The following is a 17,709-nucleotide window of genomic DNA, read 5'->3' as shown; positions in this document are numbered from 1 at the left end:
AAAGGCAATGCCTCATTTTAAGAGAAAGCCGCTGCGAGACGAGAAAATGTATTCCATTGTTCTTTCACGTGATCTCACACCTTCGTAAGGTGTGAAACATTATGGAGGGCCGGGGTGGAGAAATAAATATGTATTTAGAGTCTGACTTGTGCAAGGAAGTGACTCGACATGCACTTAGAACTAAATTTGCAAATACTGGCATCTGTACACTCTTCTAACTGATTACGAAGGAAATGTAGTGATTGCACAAAGAGAACTCCTAATCCACACGACAAATAGTAATTTAAGGAGGACGTATGATAAAATACACGGGTTAATATAATCCAATGTAACTCTTACTGTCTGAGAGATAACAACCAAATTTTGCACATTTAACATTATGTTTTGGCTATAATCTGATATCTTTTTTCAATTTTTTTTGTTAAATTATCTGATCCAGACGCAACAGGATACTTTAGAACACATACTATGACACGAGGAGCATTTTCTCAGGGGTTACTTATCACTTTCAAAAAGTTGTACACTGTTTTCAGTAATGAGATAAACAAATCTGTGTACCAGTTTTTAATATTAGTCTTAGAACTCTAGTAACAATTTTTAATGTTTATGTGAATGATTGATAGCAATTTTTATTTCTCATAAGTTTAAATAAAATTGACAGTAATTTCCAATGAATAATTTCTTGCTCCTTGAAGCTGTGTTATTGTGTTTACAAATTCTGTACCAAACATCATCTTTTTATGTAGAACGATTCAGCAGAAAATTTTCCTTATTCACTGAAAAATGAAAGTTGCTAGAAATTCAGAAAAAATATTACTTTATTAGCATTTATTCCAGAGACAAGTTTTTTAATGTTGGCCATGACCGTATATTTGGGCTTTTCAGTCTTCAGGTAACTCTTTTTCCAGCCTGATTCTTCCTGCGTGCCTTTTTGGCAATATCCTCCGCTGACACTTCAGAACTAACAATACCAACATCGTCAATCTTCTTCAGTAGGTTTTCAATGAAGTAACGTACATCAAATCCTAGTCTCATAAGGGTCTTTATTCTTCCTGTGTTACTGTCATTGAACGCCAGACAAACATCACGTGAGAAAAGTTTAGCAACAGTAGATGAGCAAAATGTTGTATTCGGGCGTCTCTTCTAGATGAGGTTATTAAAGTTTTAATTTAGGTGTTTTGTTTCACTACGTGTCCATTTGCTTAATAAATCGTAATTAATGGCTCCGTGAATGGTCTCGCAGACTCACATACTCTATAGATGTCATCTCTGAGGGCAGAAAATAATAAAGTACTGGAAATGAGGTGAAATTCATAGAAAAGAGAGCGTGGCATTGCGTATTGATAGAAACAAGATCGATTTCACATCATTTGTAGCATGAATTAAACCCTGAAAATTGGAGATAATATTTCCAACATGCTACAGAACTATCTGGTGGCAGCAAAAATGTCAACATTTTTGACCGATTTTAAATACATCTGCTCCCGCCCACCCCCCTTTGATGTTTTTCGAATGTACAGTATCGAAGCAGTTTAATCAGCATTGACCTAAACACCACGAAGTATCAAATGATCCATCAGTAGAGACCGCTAGTAATATTTGTACAATTATGGCAGGTGCGGACCATGGGAAGGGTGAGAGAGGCATGGGAAACACAAATGTGTCAAACTGTCGGAGCTCTAAGCTCGTATAATTAGATAATACCGGAAACAACAGCAGAAGTAGTCGTATGACGGGTACCAGGCACTAAATCATGCATTAAATGGATGTCAGAACCAGACATTAGATGTTCCTATGAACAGCACGTTTTGGTAGAGCATCCGGATTCGCAAAACTAATCTGTAATCCATTTGTGAATTAAGAATCAGAAATTTACTGGGATTACGGAAATTTACGTAATGGAAAGTCGACGTGTCAGAGTGAGGAAAGCCTAATCAAACCTGTCACGCAACAGGCAGAGTGCTGCTTACCACTAACAAGGGAACCTCCCCATCGCACCCCCTCAGATTTAGTTATACTTTGGCACAGTGGATAGGCCTTGAAAAACTGAACACAGATCAATCGAGAAAACAGGAAGAAGTTGTGTGGAATTATGAAAAAATAAGCAAAATATACAAACTGAGTAGTCCATGCGATGATAGGCAACATCAAGAACGATCTGAGCTCAGGAGCGCCGTGGTCCCGTGGTTAGTGTGAGCAGCGGCGGAAGGAGAGGGCCTTGGTTCAAGTCTTCCTTCGAGTGTAAAATTTTATTTTTTATTTTCAGACAATTATCAAAGTTCAGGCACTTACACATAATCAACTTCGCTCTCCAAAATTCCAGGACATGTTCAGATTTGCTTGGACATATGCAGGATTTGACGGTCTACACACGGAAAAATTTGAAAACGTTGAAAACATATGTTCTGACAGAGCACAGGGAAAAGTGTGCGACTGTGAAACTGTTGGATTCATTTGTTGCAGTTTATGTGACAAACTCTTATGTTTTCATCACTTTTTTGGGAGTAATTCTCATATCCACAAGAAAACCTAAATCAGGCAATGTAGAAGAATCTTTTTACCCATTCGCCAAGTGTACAAGTTAGGTGGGTCGACAACGTATTCCTGTCATGTGACGCACATGCCCTCACCAGTGTCGTATACAATATATCAGACGTATTTTCCTGTGGAGGAATCGGTTGACCTATGACCTTGCGATCAAATGTTTTCGGTTCCCATTGGAGAGGCACGTCCTTTCGTCTACTAATCGCACAGTTTTGCGGTGCGGTCGCAAAACACAGACACTAAACTTATTACAGTGAACAGAGACGTCAATGAACGAACGGACAGATCACAACTTTGCGAAAATAAAGAACAACTTCTCACTTGAGGGGAGACTTGAACCAAGGACCTCTCGTTCCGCAGCTGCTCACGCTAACCATGGCGCTCCTGCGTTCAGATTATCCTTGATGTTGCCTATCTTCGCATGGACTACTCAGTTTGTATATTTTGCTTATTTTTTCATAGTTCCACACAACTTCTTCCTGTTTTCTCGATTGATCTGTGTTCAGTTTTTCAAGGCCTATCCACTGTGCCAACTTATAACTAAATCTGAGAGGGGTGCGATGGGGAGGTTCCCTTGTAAGTAGTGGGGCTCGTCTGTAATATCAGTGTGGTCGCCCATCTGGACCTATGATATTCCAAGTCCAGCTGTGGTCGTCAGAAAGCTCCTCTCGTCAAAGTCTTCCGCCTGTGACCCTTTCGCGCGAATGCTGGCGTTTGTCCTCTTACGAAACCAAAAACAAAACGAACTGCTGCGACTTTGTATCTGAGCTCCACTTTCACTCTACATAAGAAACGCGTCTGCTCTTCTCTGATCAATGGCATTGCAAGAATAATTGCTGCACCAGTTCGATGAGTGGGATTTTGTAGTGTATATCTCCTCCACGTTAATATTTAGTGTCTGTCCAATAGAATATATAGAGATGGAGAAGTCCTGACCTCCCATCCTAGAAAACTTGAACCGAAAACTGCCAGGTAAGACTAGAAAGAGATATACGACAGAGTGCGAGAGCCAGTCCTTCATTGTGCCCCCCAAAGTCTGGCTCCAAACTGGGTGGAGGAATTTCGTCTTCTAATGGAAAATTCCTTGCGCCGGAGAGTCTCTCCTTGCATTATTTGAGTCGAGACATGCCAAGATTCCTATCTGGGGAAGAATTATTTGTTCCCAAACGCCACCTCCTGACGCCATTGGACCACGTTATACGGAATTCTCCCGTCGTTAGTGGTTATAGAGAATGCTTCATTGTAGTCAGCCGGTTTGGAAAAGCGTCGCCAAAGGATTTTTCTTTATTCTCCAGTTTCAACATTCCGTTGACAGAGAACAGCAACTTTATTTAAATTCCTTAAAGTTTTTATTAATGGATCTGTCGACAGTTGCAGCTGTTTATTAAGCGGCTAGTTTAGAACCCTTAGGCCGGCCGGTGTGGGCGTGCGATTAAAGGCGCTTCAGTCTGGAGCCGCGTGACCGCTACGGTTGCAGGTTCGAATCCTGCCTCGGGCATGGATGTGTGTGATGCCCTTAGGTTAGTTAGGTTTAATTAGTTCTAAGTTCTAGGCGACTGATGACCTCAGACGTTAAGTCGCATAGTGCTCAGAGCCATTTGAACCATTTTTAGAACCCTTACACTTCCGTTTTCAAGCCTAGCCCACTGAGGCTACAAAAATAGCACATAGTTGTCAGTGAACAGTGAATAAAACTGGTACTACATTAAAAAATTCAAATGTAACAGAAGTTGATTATTTGAATACAAACGTACCTGCACTGAAAGTGCCTGATCTTAATAATAAACATTCAGTGGCAACACACATTCTATAAATGCTGGTAGGAGGAATGCCACAATCCACACATGCCTATTTCCAAGTCAAATTCAAGCTGGAAGTCAAAATAGCCAACAGCACCATGAAACTTTGGATGGTGCTTGCGTCGCGCCTTACGTATAAGCGCACGTCCACAGCCAATGGGTTTGTGACGATTTAAAATTGGGATGCGTATAAGCACCTTTGCTAAACCTAACCACAGTATGGTGAATGAGAACAACAAGTGTACAGATATTACACAGATACAGATACTAGTGTGACCTGTACCCGTCAACAAACGTATAGCGTAATCACTGTTAATGTTCAGCCATTGTATACCTGTGTGTACAATGTTGTTCTCAAGTTACCGTTTACCTAAACTTGCACTTTTAAAAACATGTAAACGCCTTAAGAAGAAACACTTGTGCGTGGAGAGTTCATTAACCCGTATATCATCAACATTGTTGTAAGGTTTACCCAGCCTATGGGGAGTTCGGCGAGTTAAATTTCATTTACTATGAGATGTATCCTAGTGGTAAGCAATAATACGACGTACGCACACCGATTGGAATACCCAAAAAGTAAGAGAGAACTAGGTCTAAGAAACATTGCAGACCTGAAGTCTTTCAAAATTGACAGTAATAATACACTGTAGGGAACCTACCACTCTTTGGCAGATATACAGTTTGGCGTACTGTGCGGTTTCGCTGGATGAAGCTTGAAATTTCAAGCTTCATTCTCTTCTTCTGTTCTGTCAGTAGTAAGTAAGGAATATACACCTTCATGTTGTACATATGCTATTAGTTTGTAATATTTTCCTAGTAAGTAAGAATGATTCTCGAAAATGACTATACCTGAATGATTTCTTATAAGAGAATATGAGACGTAGTTTGCCACAGTAAATTCTAAATGTTAAAATAACTCATGGGAGCGAATGACAGATAAATAATAGATGAAGTAAATAACAAAGGATTGGTAACAACAAAATAAAGACAATTTGCATTAAGAGAACTAATTTAAGTTGAAAATTCCTAAAACCTGAAAGAATAAATTCTATGCACTGTTATTATTTTCATGTTGGAAGTAAGGCTGTATGTAGGTAAGAGAGAGTAATAACATGGTGCCAGTGGAGCCAAGCCAAATCGTTTTGATATTAATTAAATGAGATCTGTGAAAGTGTTATGAGAATCACATCAAAAATATGTGAAAATAATGACAGCCAGCTGGCGAAGACAAAAGGGAGAAAGAAGCATCTAAATATGTATGGAAGTGAAATATATGGATTAATGAAAATAAGGAGAAATAAGAGAAACGAAATCAGTAGGCTGACGTATGTGGTAAAATGGTGGAAAATTGGTGTGTCACGTAAAAATGGGTTGAGGAACGCATAATCTTGTTATGGCAGATGGTCAATTGATAGATTAATATTGACACGTAATGACGACAATAGAGATGAACGAATGTTTTAAGAAATGCAGATTGTTGAGGAGTAATACGTTATCGTAAAAACGATTTTAATTATGTGTGTAAAAAAGCGAAGTAACTGCTGTCCAACAAGTACATTTTTTAGCATACTAATCTGTACTATTATTGAGCAGCATGAAGAGAGATCTTACAAAGGTTACTCGATTTTCTAATCAGAGCAGCATCTAAGGTAACGAAGTAAATTGGAAACTAGTCCAAAATGTGGCTACTAAAAAACTAAAAATATATCTATGTTGACTTTCAGAGCGTAACAGCTATGGATAAAAAAATTGCATAGTTCGTGATTCAAGCTCAATAATGAGGTAACTAGTAAAAATTAGCTAGAGTAACGACACGATTTTATGAAGCGGCGTATTACCAATAATCATTTTGAAAAAGTTAATAATGCTTTAACAAAGAATACATTTTAGAAAGAAAATTCTGTCTGATAAATTCTCTATTACTTAAATTATAGAAGAAAATTAGAGTATAAACTGTGTTTTGTCCTCCCTTAGATATAAGTTGAGAACAAAAGCTTGGGCTATGTTATCTGTTTCTGAGGGATAAAGAGACTTCATGAAAGGCAGCCTACAAGGTGTATGGAGGAAGAAATGAGGGTACCACAGTGACTCCTCCCCTTTCCCTTTTTGTAATAGAGAGTCGAGAAGAACACCAACAATAGTGACTTCCCATTGTCTACCTTAAATGTTTTAGTGAGCTTGGTTTACAAGGATACACACATCAGTGTCAACGATTATGATTAAACGAGAGTACTGGAAAACAAATTGGTTTCGTGTGTTTCTCCTTCAGGTAAAGACTGAAAATTCTAAATAACAAAATTAATTTTATAATAATCAAAAATTTAATTTCATGTTTTATGCAAGTGATTTGTAAAATTACACTGTACTATCCAGAATGAGATTTTCACTCTGCAGCGGAATGTGCGCTGATATGAAACTTCCTGGCAGATTAAAACTATGTGCCCGACCGAGACTCGAAGTCGGGACCTTTGTCTTTCGCGGGCAAGTGCCCTACCATCTGAGCTACCGAAGCACGACTCACGGCCGGCACTCACAGCTGTACTTCTGCTAGTATCATGTCTCCTACCTTCCAAACTTTACAGAAGCTCTCCTGCGAACCTTGCAGAACTAGCACTCCTGAAAGAAAGGATACTGCGGAGACATGGCTTAGCCACAGCCTGGGGGATGTTTCCAGAATGAGATTTTCTCTTTGCAGCGGAGTGTGCGCTTCCTTTCTTTCAGGAGTGCTAGTTCTGCAAGGTATTAATGTTAACATTGTAATGTCTCAGAATGATCAAATGAATATCTTACGCAAAATACAGTACCTTAAGAAAAAAAATTGGTGATCAATAATAAGACTACGATGATAAAAACTGTGTAGAATATGGAAATGTGTGTCACAACTAAGAGTTACAAGTCTCAACTTGATCACAGTAATATTTTGGCCAAAATCTGCCTCTTTACTAAAAATTGAAGGCGAATATTAGACTCAGAAAGATGAAAATTCGCAAGTAACCTTAGTTACATGTAAAAACCTTATATACGTGACCCCAATGAGCTACCTCTCTTAGTTTTTAAGTTATTCACTAAAAACCAAATCTGGAACGGAATCATTTCCTTTCAGTGAGTGCAAAGCGCATAGTGGACTTACAGACAGGAAATTATGGTCAGTATGTTCTCCGTCGCTTTTGGATGACGGCAAAAATAGCTTTCAGCCTCTTGTAAATGACGTAGGTGGGTGTAAAGCACGCACGAACAGGTTAAATGTCCTTCCATAACGAATAACAAAAGTATCGACAGTTTGATTATTTACCTGCCGTTCCATATACTGATTATTGTATTAAAAACACTGAAGCGCCAAAGAAATTGGTATCGGCATGCGTATTCAAATACAGGCAGAATACGGCGCTGCGAACGGCAAAGCGTATGTAAGACAAGGAGACCCTGACGCAGTTGTTACCATAGATCGGCTACTGGCAGGTTATCGAGATTTAAGTGAGTTTGAACGTGGTATTACAGTCAGCGTACGAGCGATGGGACACAGCACCTCCGAGGTAGCGATGAAGTCGCGGTTTTAAGTACGGCCCTTTCACAAGTGTACTGTGAATGTCAGGAATACGGTAAAACACCAAATGTTCGACATCGCTGCGGCCGGAAGAAGATCCTGCCAGAAGGGGACCTACGATGACTGAAGAGAATCATTCTACGTGACAGAAGTTTAACCCTTCCGCAGATTAACGCAGATTTCAATGCTGGGTCATCAGCAAGTGTCGGCGTGCGAGCCATTCAACAAAACATCATCGATATAGGCTTTCGGAGCGAAGGCCAACTCGTGTACGCTTGGTTACTGCACGACACAAAGCTTTACATCTCACCTGGGCCCGTCAACACCGGTATTGGACTGCTGAGTACTGGAAACAAGTTGCCTGATCGGACGAGTCTCGTTTCAAATTGTATCGAGCGGAGAGGCGGGTACGGATATGGAGACAACCTCATGAATCCATGGACCTTGTGTGTCAGCAGGGGACTGTTCAGGATGGTGGAGGCTCTGTAATGGTGTGCGACATGTACAATTGGAGTGATATGGGACCCCTGATACGTCTAGATTGACAGGTGACATGTACATAAGCATCCTGTCTGATCCCCTGCATCCATTCATGTCCATTGTGCATTCCGACGGACTTGGGCGATTCCAGCAGGACAATGCGACACCCCACATGTCCAAAATTGATTATAGAATGGCTCAAGCAACACTCTTTTGAATGTTACTCCCCAGACATGAACGTTATTGAATGTGTCTGGGATGCCTTGCGACGTGCTGTTCAGAAGAGATCTCCACCCCGTCGTACCCTTACGGATTTGTGGACAGCCCTGCAGGATCCATGGTGTTAATTCCCTCCAGCTCTACTTCAGACATTAGTCGAGTCCATGCCACGTCGCGCTGCGCACTTCTACGTGCTAACGGGGGCCATACACGATATTAGGCAGGTGCACCAGTTTCTTTGAGTCTTTTGTGTACCTGGCCTACGTAAATCCCCATTTTCGTACACATTACTGTGTGTGCACAGATCAATAGGAAACATTACAACATTTCGTTCCACATACTTCAAGAACGTTCTACTTACACGTGGAGCTGATAGCAAAAGAAACTGCTCTAAGGTTCTAGGAAGGCTGTCACAAGGATATATACTACAACGATAAATCACTTCCTAACAGTTTCATTAAAGTAAATGGAATCGCATGTTTACAGTGACGGCATGATCGAGATAAAGGAAGAGAACTACATGTGCACTACACCTGTTAATTCAGTCAGCGTGAGCCTGTGTGAATTTACTGTACTTGAATATACCAAAGCCTAAACTTTATTGCGGCCTAATACGCTGAATTGTGCGATCTTATCTTAATTGTGAGCGGACGAGATAACTGCTAACGTGTAGTTAGAGGCTATCAGACTTTCGACTGCTACCAGTGTAGTTGCAGATATTTCCTTTGCGTCTCTCCATCTTCAAGTCCACGACTGTCTTCACTCCTGAAACGTGAAGTCTAAGGTGGAATCTGCAGGTGTCTGACAAAGAAAGAGAAGACACTGCGCTCCGAGTATCTGACCTGAGCGCGATTTCGTGCTAAAAAGCTTTGTCCGCCAATGACAAGATTTTTTTCTATCTTCTGCCAATAGTATTTGCAGCTCTGCTCCGTCCACGGATTGTAAGAAACATAGCTTCCAATCCGGTGTGTGTGTCAGCCTGCTGTGAACTGCGAATTCTGTGCCTGGAACCCCTGTCAAGGAAGCATGTTTTTTAGTCAGCCAATGACCGGTCGTTCCACATAGGACAATACTGAATCACCGCCTTCCTTTTTCATGAGTTTTCAGGACGCTTCTTTCTGCTTGTGGGTGACGAAATTAAAAACCCACTGGACATCTTACGGAGTGTCCTACTTGCTTTCGGACCCGGACAAAAGGTAGGTATCTGTACAAAGAGGTTCTCTTATTCCCGTCGTCCGCGAATTCGTCGGAGTCCCAGCAGAGTCTAAAAAAACAGGTCTTGTTTACGTAGGAGAGCCGCACAGTGTAAGTATGTTGCTTCCCTGCCGGGAAGATACGCTTCGAGGCCGTTTCAGTGGAGAACAAGTCTTCTTCTAGTACTGCTCTTTAGCTGGCGAAAGGTGGCCTTCGTCACACTATGATGGCCCACCTGAACGCATTTTACATGCCTCTATGCTGTGCGCAAGAACTGCACGACTGCCCCTCGGCGCCCGCATGTGAATTAATCAAGTAGAACACCAGCATAAAAACTGTAGTTAACGACGCCCACCAACAGACTGGAAACTAAAACGTGCAAATGTGTACAAACATTAAAGTATAATAATTAAATTTTAAGTTGCTGATTTGAGTTATTAATAATTTTGAGACTGTTCGCAACCCGACGAATAGACAGTACAGATTTCTACTTATTAAAACACTGGAACAGAGAACCATTTCCAATGTTCCAAATAGCTTTACTTGTCTGCGGCATCATGTATATTGATTTCAGGCTCCAGTCTAGGTGCCTTATTTCAGTACACACATCAAAAAAAGTTTTGCATCACCTCGGTGAGGCGAGTACCGGAACCCGTAAAGAAAAGTGGAATAGAGAGCAACATAAACATCATTTCCGCCCTTTTTATTGCTCATGGAAACCACACATTGCATCTTGTACCTTCATACAGAGAGACCTTCAGAGGCGGTGGTGCAGATTGCTGGACACAACGGTACCTCTAATACCCAGTAGCACGTATTATTGCATTGATGCATGCCTGTATTCGTCGTGGCATACTATCCACAAGTTCATCAAGGCACTGTTGGTCCAGATTGTCCCACTCCTCAACGGCGAATCGGTGTAGATCCCCCAGAGTGGTTGGTGGGTCAGGTCGTCCATAAACAGCCTTTTTCAATCTATTCCAGGCATGTTCGATAGGGTTCATACCTGGAGAACATGCTGGCCACTCTAGTCCTGAAGGAAGTCATTCGCAAGATGTGCACGGTGGGATCGCGAATTGTCGTCCATGAAGACGAAAGCCTCGCCAATATGCTTGCACTATCGGTCGGAGGATGGCATTCACGTACCGTACAGCCGTTACGGCGCCTTCCATGACCACCAGCGGCGTACGTTGGCCCCACATAATGCCACCCCAAAACAGCAGGGAACCTCCTCCTTGCTGCACTCTTTGGACAGTGTGTCCAAGGCGTTCAGCCTGACCAGGTAGCCTCCACACACGTCTCTGACGATTGTCTGGTTGAAGGCATATGTGACACTCATCGGCGAAGAGAAAGTGATGCCAATCATGAGCGGCCCATGCTGCATGTTGTTGGGCCCATGTGTACCGCGCTGCATGGTGTCGTGGTTGCAAAGATGGACCTCGCCATGCACACCGGGAGTGAAGTTGCGCATCATGCAGCCTATTGCGCACAGTTTGAGTCGTAACATGACGTCCAGTGGCTGCACGAAAAGCATTATTCAACATGGTGGCGTTACTGTCAGGGTTCCTCCGAGATTTAATCCGTAGGTAGCGGTCATCCACTGCAGTAGTAGCCCTCGGGCGGCCCGAGCGAGGCATGTAATCGACAGTTCCTGTCCATCTTCTCTATGTCCGAACAGCATCGCTTTGGTTCACTCCGAGACTCCTGGACACTTCCCTTGTTGAGAGCCCTTCCTGGCACAAAGTAACAATGCGGACGCGATCGAACCGCGGTACTGACCGTCTAGGTATGGTTGAACTACAGACAACACGGTCCGTGTACCTCCTTCCTGGCGGAATGAATGGAACCGTTCGGCTGTCGGACCCCCTCCTTCTAATAGGCGCTGCTCATGCATGGTTGTTTACATCTTTGGGCCGGTTTAGTGACATCTCAGAACAGTCAAAAGGACTGTGTCTGTGATACAATATCCAAAGTCAACGTCTATCTTCAGGAGCTCTGGGAACCAGGGTGATGCAAAACTTTTTTTGATGTGTGCAATTTTACGTAACAGTGTAAGTGAAGTGAAGTACAGGAACATTTGTTTAATGTTGCCAAAGAAAAATGCAGTGGCGCATTAGGACTGGTTTTGTAAAGGCTTACATCCGTGTATGGTAATAAAACCACAGCTTGTTGAGGTATTGAGCGAGAAACGTGTAATTGACATAAAAAGTATGTCTTTTGTACGACACTGGTTCGTCCAATTCTTGTGTATTTCTCGTCTTTCTGCTTCCCTTACCTTGAGGGTTGTATTGAAGACGAGGGAAAAATACACAGGAGAGTTCAAAATGGCTCTGAGCACTATGGGACTTAACATCTGTGGTCATCAGTCCCCTAGAACTTAGAACTACTTAAACCTAACTAACCTAAGGACATCACACACATCCATGCCCGAGATAGGATTCGAACCTGCGACCGTAGCGGTCACGCGGTTCCAAACTGTAGCGCCTAGAACCGCATGGCCACAGCGGCCGGCCACAGAAGTGTTGCACGATTCGACACAGGATAAGTTTTAAGATGTTTATCGGCTCTTGAAGCTACTATGTATAGAGGTCTTCCCTCTACTGCTTGTTTTCATTTTGTAACCCAGCAACGACTCAAATATTTCCTTCAGGCAGTTGTCCGCAGCGGATATATGTTTCAGGGAGCTCATAACGCGTGGCTGCACTGGAATATTTTATTTGACATCAGCTAGCAAGAGAAACTGACAGACACAAGTCACATGTCAAGCATTTCGAACCATAAAATCATTTACATGTCAAATATATTCAACCTTAAAATCATATTAGCTGTAAAACTCACGAATAATAACAGAGAAGAATTTTCCCAAATCAGGAAACTTCTGTGTCATTCTGTGAATAGACAGCACACAGGGGAAAACATTCAGCAGTATCCAGCAGTTACCTGCTCTGAAGGGGATCGCTGCAAAGTTAGTCGAATCGCTGACAATTTAATAGCTTCAGTGTTTTGTAATGACGAGACCTAACAGCCAAAAGTGTCTTATTCAAAATTATACTGGCCGTGGAAGCCTAAGAACTTATGCGCGAGTTCTTATCTCGCTGTCCCCATTGTCTTATGCACAGCCTAACTCAAATCTGCGCCGCCCAGATACGGTATTTGTCAGTCAGCTACCGCCTCCAATTTATGGTGTATACTGTAGAGGTGTTCGCACTTTCCAGACAGAGACTCCGGTATTCCCAGTAGATGTAACCTATGCACAGAATGTTATTGCACCTCGTCAGCAACTTAAAACTTGCCTAAAGATAAAATATATGGAAGACGTCTGCTAAAGAGCGGTTTTCAATGTATATTTCAGACCAACTGCTAGCAACTTTCATACAAAGGGCAAAATTTGAAAAATAAAACTACGGAAATGCCTGATAACTTGTTAAAATAAAAGAACTCCGTCGTCAGGCCACGAGTGACCTACCGGGATCATCCGACCGCCGTGTCATCCTCATGTGGAGGATGCGGATAGGAGGGGCGTGGGGTCAGCACACCGCTCTCCCGGTCGTTATGGTGGTATTCTTGACCGAAGCCGCTATTATTCGGTCGAGTAGCTCCTCAATTGGCATCACGAGGCTGAGTGCACCCCGAAAAATGGCAACAGCGCATGGCGGCCTGGATGGTCACCCATCCAAGTGCCGACCACGCTCGACAGCACTTAACTTCGGTGATCTCACGGGAACCGGTGTATCCACTGCGGCAAGGCCGTTGCCCAAATTGTTAAAATAACGAGACAAAATCAAGAAGTCGTGCTATCTTCAGTGGAAGAGCAGCTATACTGAAAGCATGTCTTCTGGTTCTCCATATTGTACTCATATATCACTTCTCATGACAGAATGGTAAACTTGCGCCTCGGCCCTATAATTGCAATATGTATGTGACTGTGTCCGTCTAATTTTGTTTACTATATCCTCTGAGTTTTCTGAAGGTAGGTTACTACAAAAAACCGGTCGAATAGCTCATTTGTACGTGACTTTGCTATGCTGCTTGAAAAAAAATATTATATGTTTAGTCAGGCGAAGAGTGGTACATAATTGCTCAACGAAATACAGTTGGAGGCGTCACGTGATAAACGATGTGCTTCCTGGACTGTCATTCCCATAACATTTCAAGATTATGAAAAGTAGAAGTGCGGCAGTAAATCTGAGATGGTGTGTCGTCAGTAGCTGAATCGTCCTGGCCCAGCACACAGATTTACGAGGGTTGCCCAGAAAGTAATGCACCGCATTTTTTTTGCTCAACAAAAAAATTGTTCAAATGGCTCTGAGCTCTATGGGACTTAACTGCTGAGGTGATCAGTCCCCTAGAACTACTTAAACCTAACTAACCTAAGGACATCACACACTTCCATGCCCGAGGCAGGATTCGAACCTGCGACCGTAGCGGTCGCGCGGTTCCAGACTGTAGCGCCTAGACCCGCTCTGCCACTGCGGCCGGCTTTCCTCAACAATTTTTTGTTGAACATAATGAGAATTACACACACGAAAGAAAAGTGTTTTATCTAAAAATCCACGTAATATCCATCCAGTTCTATGGCCTTCCGCCAGCGCGAAACAAGGGCGTGTGTGCCCTGTCGGTACTAATCTTTGTCCTGGTGGCGGAGCCAGTGCTTCACTGTGTGAATCATCTCCTCATCGTCCTCAAAATGTCTTCCACGAATGGCATCCTTTCATGGCCCAAACAAGTGGAAGTTTGAGGTGGCTAGGTCAGCGGTGTAGGTGGATTGGGTAACACTGTGTAGCCCTGTTTTGCGATGTGTTCAGCAGTCAAATAATACGCGCGTAACGTTTCGCATTCGTAGCATTGTTTTCAGCTGAGAGAAAAAATGCGGTGCATTACTTTCTGGGCAACTCTCCAGGAAGTTTCAAAACAGCGCCCTTCCGCTACAGAGTGGAAGTTCATTTGCCGAGTATCCTCTCGTTCCAAAAGCTCCTCCACCAGGGCTGTCCTACGCGGTCGCGCTCTGTCATCCACGAAAAGAAACAAAAAGTGAAGGACGAATGGACCCCTGAAAAGACTCACATTTGTAAGAAGTCCAGTGTCATAATAACTTTGACGAGTGAGCGCACCATGTTCGAAGAGTTGGTCAGTATGCCCATGTAACATTATGCCTTCCCACACCAAATACCTTGAACACCATAACGATTATATTCGACAATGTTCCTGGATGCTCCATGTGTTTCCACCTCTATTCATACGTGGGTACGTCCAGAACCACTACTCAGACTGAATCTGCTGTTATCCGACTACGCGGCCCCACTCGTTGGTCCAGTACCTAGGCTGTTCACACTGTCGTAAATCAGAGGATCCTGTTAAATGTGGTTGCAATTCCACCCGCTGTCTGCTTGAGTCTCTTCTTTCCTGATGCGCTATATAGCGATCATGCTGTGCTGCCGTTGATAGTGTAATAGTGACTGCAACGGGGTGATCTCTTCGTCTGATGATCAGTAAATTGTCCTCCGTGATGTCCAGTTTTATGAGAACGACTGGCAGATATTAATATGTTGTGGTACTTCATCTATCTGGTCTTTACTTTCTGCAGAGCAGTCTGTATATTATGCCTGCCAAGAAACATGTTGCACCCTGGGGGACAGGACGAGAAACGAGATCAAGCTTCACGTGTTGATAAAGAATGTGATGTAATTTACTGGCTAGAAAATCGAGAGACATTCACAAAGATCTTGGCAGTATAGCCCACTTATCGGTATAACGTGGCAATCACGCTAGGCTGGATGAATGCACTGATTTGGTCGGGAAATATGTCAACGCTGTTGTATCCTCTCCTGAGACAATCTGGCCCACATCTGTGGTAACTGGTCTTTGATATTCCGTTTAGTACCACTGGAAAGGAGCTGGCGTCCAAGCTGGTTCCACATACGTTATGTCGGAGACAGATCTGGGAATCCTGCTGCCCATTGGAGTACCTCACCATCACGCAGACAATTGGTGGAGGCATGTATCTTGTGTGGACTATCATTGCCCTGTTGAAAAATACTGTCGTATGTGAAGTAACACATTATAACTACCCTTTACACTTCCAGTTTATTAGGATTTAATCAGTTTAATAGCTCATGCATCCAAGTTGCTGACAAGAATAATATATAGGAGAAGGAAATTGAGGAGCTGTTACCTGACGATCAGTTTGAATACAGGAAACGTGAAAGCACCAGAGCGGTAGTTCTGACGTTGCTGTTGATAATGGAAGCTAAACTAAAGAAAAATCAAGACACTTTCGTAGGAATTGTCGATCTGGAAAAAGCGTTCGACACTGTAAAATGGTGCAAGATGTTCGAAATCCTGAGAAAAATAGGGGCAAGCTATAGGGAAAGACGGGTAATATACACTATGTACAAGAACCAAGATGGAACTGTAGTGATGGAAGACCAAGAAAGCGTGTAAGATAAGGACGTAGTCTTTAGCCCCTATTGTTCAATCTGTACATCTAAGAAGCAACGACAGAAATAAAAGAAAGGACCAAGAGTGGGATTAAAATTTAAGGTGAAAGAATGTCAGTGTTAAAATTCGCTGTTGACATTGCTATCTTGAGTGCAAGTGAAGAGGAATTACAGGACCTGTTGAATAGAATGAACAGTTTAATTAGTACAGAATAAGAACCGAGAATAAATCTAAGAAAGGCGACAGTAATGAGAAGTAACAGAAATGAGAACAACAAGAAACTTAATATCGGAACAGCTGATCATGAAATACAGGAAGTTAAGTAATTCTGCTACCTAGGTAGCAACATAATCCATTAGGAACAGAGCAAGGAGGAACTAAAAAATAAAGTATCACTGGCAGAAATGGCATTCCTGACCAAGAGAAGTCTGCTAGTATCAAACATAAGTCTTAATTTCAAGAAGACATTTCTGAGAATGTACATTTTAAGCACTTCATTGTATGGCAGTGAGACATGGACTGTGGGAAAACCGGACAGAAGAGAATATAAGCATTTGAGATGTGGTGTTACACAACAATGTTGAAAATCAGGTTGACTGATTAGGTAAGAAATGAGGAGGTTCTGTACAGAATCGGGGAGGAATGGAAGATGCGGAAAGCACAGATACGAAGGGACTGGACTATAGGACATCTGTTGAGACATAACGGAATAACGTCCATAGTACTACAGGGAGCTGTAGAGGGTAAAAACTGTAGGGCAAGACAGAGATTGGGATACACCCAGCAAAAAATTGAGGACGTAAGTTCCAAGACCTACTCAGAGGAAAAGGTTGGTACAGAAGCGGAATTCGTCAAATCAGTGAGAAGACAGATGACTCAGAAATGAAGGTGGAGGGGGGGAAGGTTTAAATGAACCGCACACGACAAGTTTCTTATTGGGTAGGGGGTGGGAGGGAGGCGTACTCCGAAGAATAAATGACATGCTCAGTGCCTCTAGCAATGACGACAACGGAATGGATTTCGCTTAAAGAAAAATGAAAATAAAGAATGAAATGGGATCACAGTAGACAGAAAAATTTAGAAAAACTTATGAATTTAGATAATAAAGACAATTAACCGTCGCTAGCTCACAACGTGAGCAAAATTACGGTTTTGGTAATTACTGTGTTTCATTACTGATAAATTTATATAAGAATTGTGGGTTCGTCATCAGGTGAGAATAACTCGAAATTGTTGAATATTACGTTAGCACAGCTTCAAATGGATGTGTTACAGCGGTCAAATACTTTTCAGCTAAATCATAAAGCATGGAAACAATTTAGTAATGAACAAAATTTCATTAGCTGTGAATGGTTACGTGCAATATAGAACGCTGTAACGATTACTGTCGTTAGGTTTGCGCAAAAACCATTTATACTTATTCATAATCAGATGCTGTGATTAAAACTGGAAAATATCGTTATGATGAGAGCCATGTTCAATTATCACTGT

The 17,709-nt window shown here is 42.3% G+C and overlaps 1 pseudogene; it reads right to left on the bottom strand.

Annotated features, from left to right (window-relative positions):
- Positions 1–13,417: 13,417 nt before the first annotated feature.
- LOC126482480 (5S ribosomal RNA) lies at positions 13,418–13,535 on the bottom strand (annotated as a pseudogene).
- Positions 13,536–17,709: the final 4,174 nt, after the last annotated feature.

The sequence above is a fragment of the Schistocerca serialis genome, chromosome 5 (assembly GCF_023864345.2).
Source record: "Schistocerca serialis cubense isolate TAMUIC-IGC-003099 chromosome 5, iqSchSeri2.2, whole genome shotgun sequence".
In the NCBI taxonomy this organism is placed as follows: domain Eukaryota; kingdom Metazoa; phylum Arthropoda; class Insecta; order Orthoptera; family Acrididae; genus Schistocerca; species Schistocerca serialis.
The sequence above is the reverse complement of the archived record's forward strand: the minus strand, read 5'-3'. Positions and strand labels throughout refer to the sequence as shown.